The sequence below is a fragment of the Neltuma alba genome, unplaced genomic scaffold (assembly GCF_004799145.2).
Source record: "Neltuma alba isolate B1F8T4 unplaced genomic scaffold, ASM479914v2 tig00010382_pilon, whole genome shotgun sequence".
Lineage (NCBI taxonomy): Eukaryota > Viridiplantae > Streptophyta > Magnoliopsida > Fabales > Fabaceae > Neltuma > Neltuma alba.
The window spans coordinates 308,745-315,459 of record NW_021635286.1 but is presented as its reverse complement, the minus strand read 5'-3'; positions in this window follow the sequence as shown (position 1 = coordinate 315,459).

The window sequence follows — 6,715 nt, the reverse complement described above, 5'->3', positions numbered from 1 at the left end:
CTGATCTGATGTATTTTGTGTGGACATTTCACTACTCAATAAAAATTGTATTATTTAAGTTGACTTAATGTAGAATTTCTATTCTTATTATTTCCGCTTGATAGTGGCCGCAGAAAAACGAGAGCGGCTAGGAATTTAGAAAAAAATTGAATTTTGAAGGGAGAGAAGCTTTAAAGGAGAGAGGGAGGGAAGCTTCAAGTTGAAAAGGGAGGGAAGAGACAGATGAGAGGAGGAATCGGTAATGTCCAAGAGGCAAGCCTCTCATATGGACCCAGACGACCTTCACAATTTATGACTCTCATAAACTCATCATTGTTATTGCCTATTGTGGTTTTGGAATCTACTATCAACATCATGACCTGACCTAGATTCTTGTACGTCGTGGACTCCTATTGCTGTCTCTCTCTCTTGCATCTCCAAGAGAAATTCTTAGTTCATGGAACCCTAGAGGTAGATCGGATTTGGGTAAAAAATGGGAGAATTACAATGACATCATAAGAAAGAAAAAAAATTACAAAATAAGTTCTAGAAATTGTCATTCTTCACTCTAGAATTTATCAATACAGGTTGTTCAAGTTGTTATTAGAACTTTTTAGTAATTACTAACTCCGAGTCTTAATATAAGAGCTTGGTTGACTTTCAATTTGGTTCTAAATATGAGACCCCAATTCACTTTGTCTTTCATATTTATCCATTTTTTACAAAGTAATTATTGTAGTATTTGTACATATTTAATATTCCATCAAATAGTAATTATAACTAATAATTATAATTAGTAAAGCTGTTGTAGGGAAGACAACACTTAATTATTACAAATAACTAACTTAAAAAACTTTCTTAATCTATTCAAATTAGTCAACTAGCACTTATATTAAGGACCGGAGGTAGTATTTCTCTTCTTAGGAATTTGATTGTAATTCTCTCTAAAAAAAATTGTTTTTAAGGCTGGCAAATGTTTTCCACGTGAAAATTTCTAATATTGTTAATTCAAATTTAATAGTTTCAATGATAAAGGATTAATAGATCTAATTATGGAAACTAACAAGGCCTAATAAAAAGGGAAAAAAAATATTTTAGGGATCTAATTCAAAACTAGATGCAATTACAAGTACCTTCAAATTAGTTCTCTTTAAAAAATTTAACTTAATAAATATAAAAAAATTGAAGTAGGTATTGTCTAATTTGTTTAATATTTCTTCGATCCTTAATATAAGACATATTTAACTAATTTGATTAGGTTAAGAAAGTTAGGTAAGTTAGTTAATTATAAAAAATATGACATGTTTTTTCTAAAATACCATAATTATCTTTCTTAATATCTCCCTCCCTCTTTTATTTGATTATGGTTGAGAGAGTATTCAAAAGAATAATTTAAAAAAATTAATAAATATAAAAAATATGTTTTATATTTAAGATTAAAATTAATTTAATAATTAGTTCTTATATTAAGAATGGGGAATGAGAGGGGTATTTTTTTCTTGCGTGATTGACTCCCTTTTAAAAGATTTAAGGGTGTGTTTGGATGAAACCAAACCGTGGTTTGGAAAAGTGATTTTGGAGAATAGATTCTGAGAAAAAGTGATTCTGAGAAGTGAGAGCGTTTAGATAATTATTACCAGAAGCACTTTTTACATGTGAAAATTATCAAAAAGGGTATAAGTTAATATGATAATTATATAAGGGATAGATTTTATGATATATTTTGATTTGAAGAAATAAAATTGTTAATGAAAATTTTTTTACTAACATAATTAATAATATATAAGATAATATAATTAATACATAATTAATATGTGTATATATATTTATAAAACATAATATTAAATATGTTTATAGAAAAATGAATTTTTTTTTGCTAACAGAAAAATATTAATTTTCTTTAAAGATTTTAAACATGAAATCCCATAACATTTTTTCACAACTACTTTTTGTAATAACATACTTACATGTATGATAACCTCTAATGTTTAATACAATTAATTAATTAATTGTCACCACATATATATTCATAAAATATAAGAGTAAAAATATTTTTAGAGAAGATGAATTATTTTGTTGCAAACAGAAAATCATGTATTTTTTATGAAGATTATAAACATAAAATGGGATGATATTGTTTGATAAAATAGAATAAACACGTCTTAAAACAATTTATTAATTATTAAAGTAAGTAATAATTAGCTTGAGAATATAAGGTATAATATTAATAAAAGAAATATAAATAAAAAAGTTTCATAATAATTAAGATGATGCATCGATACAAAGCATTTGTAATAGGTTTTGTTTTTAACTACATATTACAATCTATGATAAAAGGAAATAAATAAGACATGACTACTATCCTTGTATTGAATTAACAAGTTCGTCTCTTATGCTGTCACGAACCTGAGCCATGTAAGATGAAGATTGAATTGATGAATGTATACATGAAAATCCAACCCCATCATCATCTTCTTCTGCATAAGCACCTTCTTCTTCCAACTGAACGAATCCAGGATCAGTAATAGATGTCGTTCTAATAAAATTATGTATAGCCATCGTTGCACAAACGATTTTAACTTGTGTTTCATAATCATAGGATGACATGTTTTGTAAGATTGCAAACTTTTTTTTCCAAACTCCGAAAGTTCTTTCAATTGTACTCCTTAAACTTGAATGGAAATAATTAAAGACCTCATTGTCATTTTCAAACCCAGATGTCCTTCGAAAATCAGGCAGATGGTAACGCTCCCGTCTGCATGGGCCGAGATATCCATTTGGTGTTGGGTATCCAGCATCCACCAAATAATATTTTCCTATATAAAAAATGAAATTATTGTAAATTATGTTTCTATTGTTAAGCTAAATATAAATAAAATGTAGGAAATAAAAAAATACCTTCAGGTGGATGGGGAAAGTTCATTGAAGGAGTTGTGAGGGCATGATCAAATATCCGAGCATCATGTGCGCTACCTTCCCATCCGGCGAAGACAAAAGTAAAACACATATCCCAATCACAAACTGCCATGACATTTTGTGACACTGTTTCTTTTCTAGAGATAAATTTAGTTTGATCTGTTGCACTGACAACGCAGGAAACATGTGTGCCATCAATTGCTCCAATAGCATGTTTAAAAAAAGGCCAGTATTTACCAAACCGAATTTTTGTATGAACATGCCGGAATGTTGGATCTTTTGGTTTGATATTAGACATGGCAAGTCTACAGCATGCCATTAGGACATTATGAAAATGTCTGCTAATTGTCTCCCCTGAATGTTGAAATCTTTCTTGTTGCATTCTGCTATTAAGTACATGGCCAACGGTATGTAAAAACATTGCAACTGATTCATGTATCCCTATATTTTTAGTTTCTTTTAGACCATGTTGTTGCAATTGTTCCACTAGACTTAAGAACACATCCCGTTCCATCCTAAACATGTTATAACAACGACTGGAGTTGCCATCTAAAACATCCCTTACCCATAAGCAGCCTGTATAAGCACTTGTATGTCGAGGCTCTTTACACAAGTTCAAAGTAGCGTATGCACCGACCAATGCTGCAACTTTGTTAACCCTTTTTTTTCGTCCCTTAGCATGCTCTTCCACACATTTAATTTCAGCATCCATATTCGTTTTATCCTGTGCACATACACATAAAATTTAGAATTCTTACGTAGAAATTACGAAACATTTATAAAAGTTACAGAGTTGTTTGATTCATATAACAACCCACTAGTAACATAAAACGATACACATATGGAACTGTCTAATATAATAAACAAGTCATAAATCCCTAGTGTAATACTCCAAAATAGGCAGAAGTTGTTCCTTCTGATCCTTCAGAGCTGCATACATTTCCCGTGCCTCCGGCCGTTCCATAAGGAGTTGTGTGCACCGTCTAAAGAAATCAGGATCACTGACAACTTCAGGAACTGATTTCAGGTGAGACAGGACTCCCCTAATTGAAATCTCATAAGCACGCGCTTCTTCTTCCAACCTTCTAGCTTCTTCTTCCAACCTTCTAGCTTCCACTCATGAAATGACCTCATTTCCACGTTCGGCCTCAGAAATATTTGTTTCAGCAATCTTGCTAAGTGCATCCGCTATTTTCATAGAGGGAGATATGTGTTTCTTCTTGACTTCACTCTTTCTTCTGACCCCCAGTGAGCTACTAGGTCGACTCCTACCTCTGCTTGTACCCCCACCACTGTTATCCTGCCTCAATTCAGTGTTGCCTCCACTACCTCCACTATTATCATTGAAGTTCACTGTGTTAAATTCCCTACTTATACCAGTTGGTGCACCTAAAATTTCATCGCTATCTTCGGACCCTTCTTCCAAATCTTCATTCGGTGTTCCTTCACTTGGAAGTGTCATGGAAGAAGGTGCCCATGCTTGTGGTCCAGTTGCAGCCATACTCTCGAACAGTTGAGTTAATTGATCCCTAAATTAAAGTCCTCTTTCTCTAAATTTTTTGTAGTTTGGAACTTCCTGCACATTAGACACCAATAATATCATAAAATATTCAAAAAAAAAACAGTAAATATGCACAAAACATTAACAGGCAGAGAAAATGTAAGATCAAAAGGTTCAATAATTACCCTTATTTTCCTCTCCCACCAATCATCAGTTGCACTGATAGTATTCCTTTCAGTATCCCATCCCAATCCTATCTCGCGAAGCAGCCTATCCCATGTCTGCCACTCCTTTTGTAGGGAATCATATTTATTCTTAAATTGAGATTTTTCATACACTCTCCCAATGTTGGCAGTAAACTTATCACCAAGAATATCCCAAGCTTTCTTTGTTAAGCTAGTACTTTTTCTTTCCCCTTGTTGCACAAGTTCAATGCATAAGTCAAGAAACACTTTAGTGGTTCTTAGATCCCAGGAAGCTTTCACCGTATCCTTACCCATTATGCTATAGCACAATTACAGCTCTTCAGTCATCACAAGTTAATCAACCCAAAATCATATGAAATAACAAAAATCATATTGTCTACTGCAATAGGTGAAAAATTGACCACATTTTAAATCTCAATTCCTTCCTACCAAACCATGCGTGACAAAAATTAACAAACACAAGAAAATTCTAATTTTACATGGCTAGAAAAAATACACCCCCTCCTTTCTAAACTTCATTATCTGTTTTTACTTCAAAATACTAAAACTTTTAAAACGTCCAAAATAACATGTTAATTAAATATACTTTTTTTTTCTTAACTATTGTAGAAAGACGATTGGAGGCCAAAATAATAAGAATAACCATATTTGAACTATCATGCACTATAAATCATCTTGTACTTAACCTTTGAATGACTGTGTATTACGAATATATTTGAAAAAAATTCGTTCAACTGTGTAATGAATACAAATGTTCATGATGAACGCAATAATATTATAAAGCACATTATTGTTTTTAAAAAATAACATGTTGCACAAGCCTTTCATAATATTTTTTAAAAATTATATCCTTATCAGATTTGTCAACCGAAAATAAAAAAAACTAGCAACATAAACCTCTGACCAAAATACAAATCACTTCCTTCAATATATATACATGGATTTCAGTTGTGATTTCATTTTTCCTCACTCTCAAAAGTTGGCCATAAATTTATCAAAATCCTTAATACAACAGTACAGGACAACACAATTCTTATCTCATCCCAAATCAGATCAACTCTTAACAAATAATATTAATGAATTTACTTAATCACAAGTACTATCCACGGCAAAAAAAAAACCAAAGTCTCGACTTCACAGGCTTCTTCTCCGGGGGAAATCTGGACAGAAAAAAGGATCCCACGCCAAGCAACAACAGGAAAAACAACTTGCATTGAATTTATATAACCAGTAGAATTCAATTGCCAGACTTTCTCATCCATATACGTCCCCTGCCTCCAAAACCAGACATTGATTACCAGAATCTGTTCCCTCTTCGTTTCATAAAATCAGAAGCAATTTACCAAACTAAGCAATAATGATATCATTCCTTCGAACAACAAAAACCTGGTTGAGCAAGTTGAAAAATGGAACCGAGAGGAAGCTTGCAATTCGAAGAGGATATACAGCCAAATCATTCCAAATCAACATATCACAGTCAACATACTAATAGGCACGGTTCTAAAAAAATTCATATGACTTGCAACGGGATGACAGATCGAAGACAGAGGAGGGACCGAACCAGAACCATAAGCAGGAAGCTGATAGATCGATGAATGGAGGAAATACATGAGTGAACAAAATTTTTAATATCACCAGAGAGAGCTAACCTGAGTACAAGATCTGACCAACCGAACTAGACAAGCCGACCTCACCGAGCGAACTGAAGAACGAAGATTGGAGACAGAGGATGGATGGATCGGACTACCCAACGCTTGATCTGGTTTTGGCGAGCCGAGAAACACACGACCAGCCCCTGTTTTCGCGAGGCCAGGGCGATCTCACCGGTGTAGAATTTCAGAGCAGCGACGGCGAAGAGGCGAGCTGGCGATGAAGAACGGGCAAAGACGCGACTTGATGATGAAGGGGCGAAGAGACGAGCTGATGATCAAGGGGCGAAGAGCCGAGCTTCAAGCTGAATGGAGAGAATAATCACTCTGATCGTTCATGAAGGAGTGTCGGCCAGCGAAGAAGAGAAGGAAGAGGGTGTTTTTGGAATGACTATTGCCACCTGATGAGTTGTTCCAAATTTTTTACTACAAGCGACAATTATTAGCTTCTGATAAAACCATGG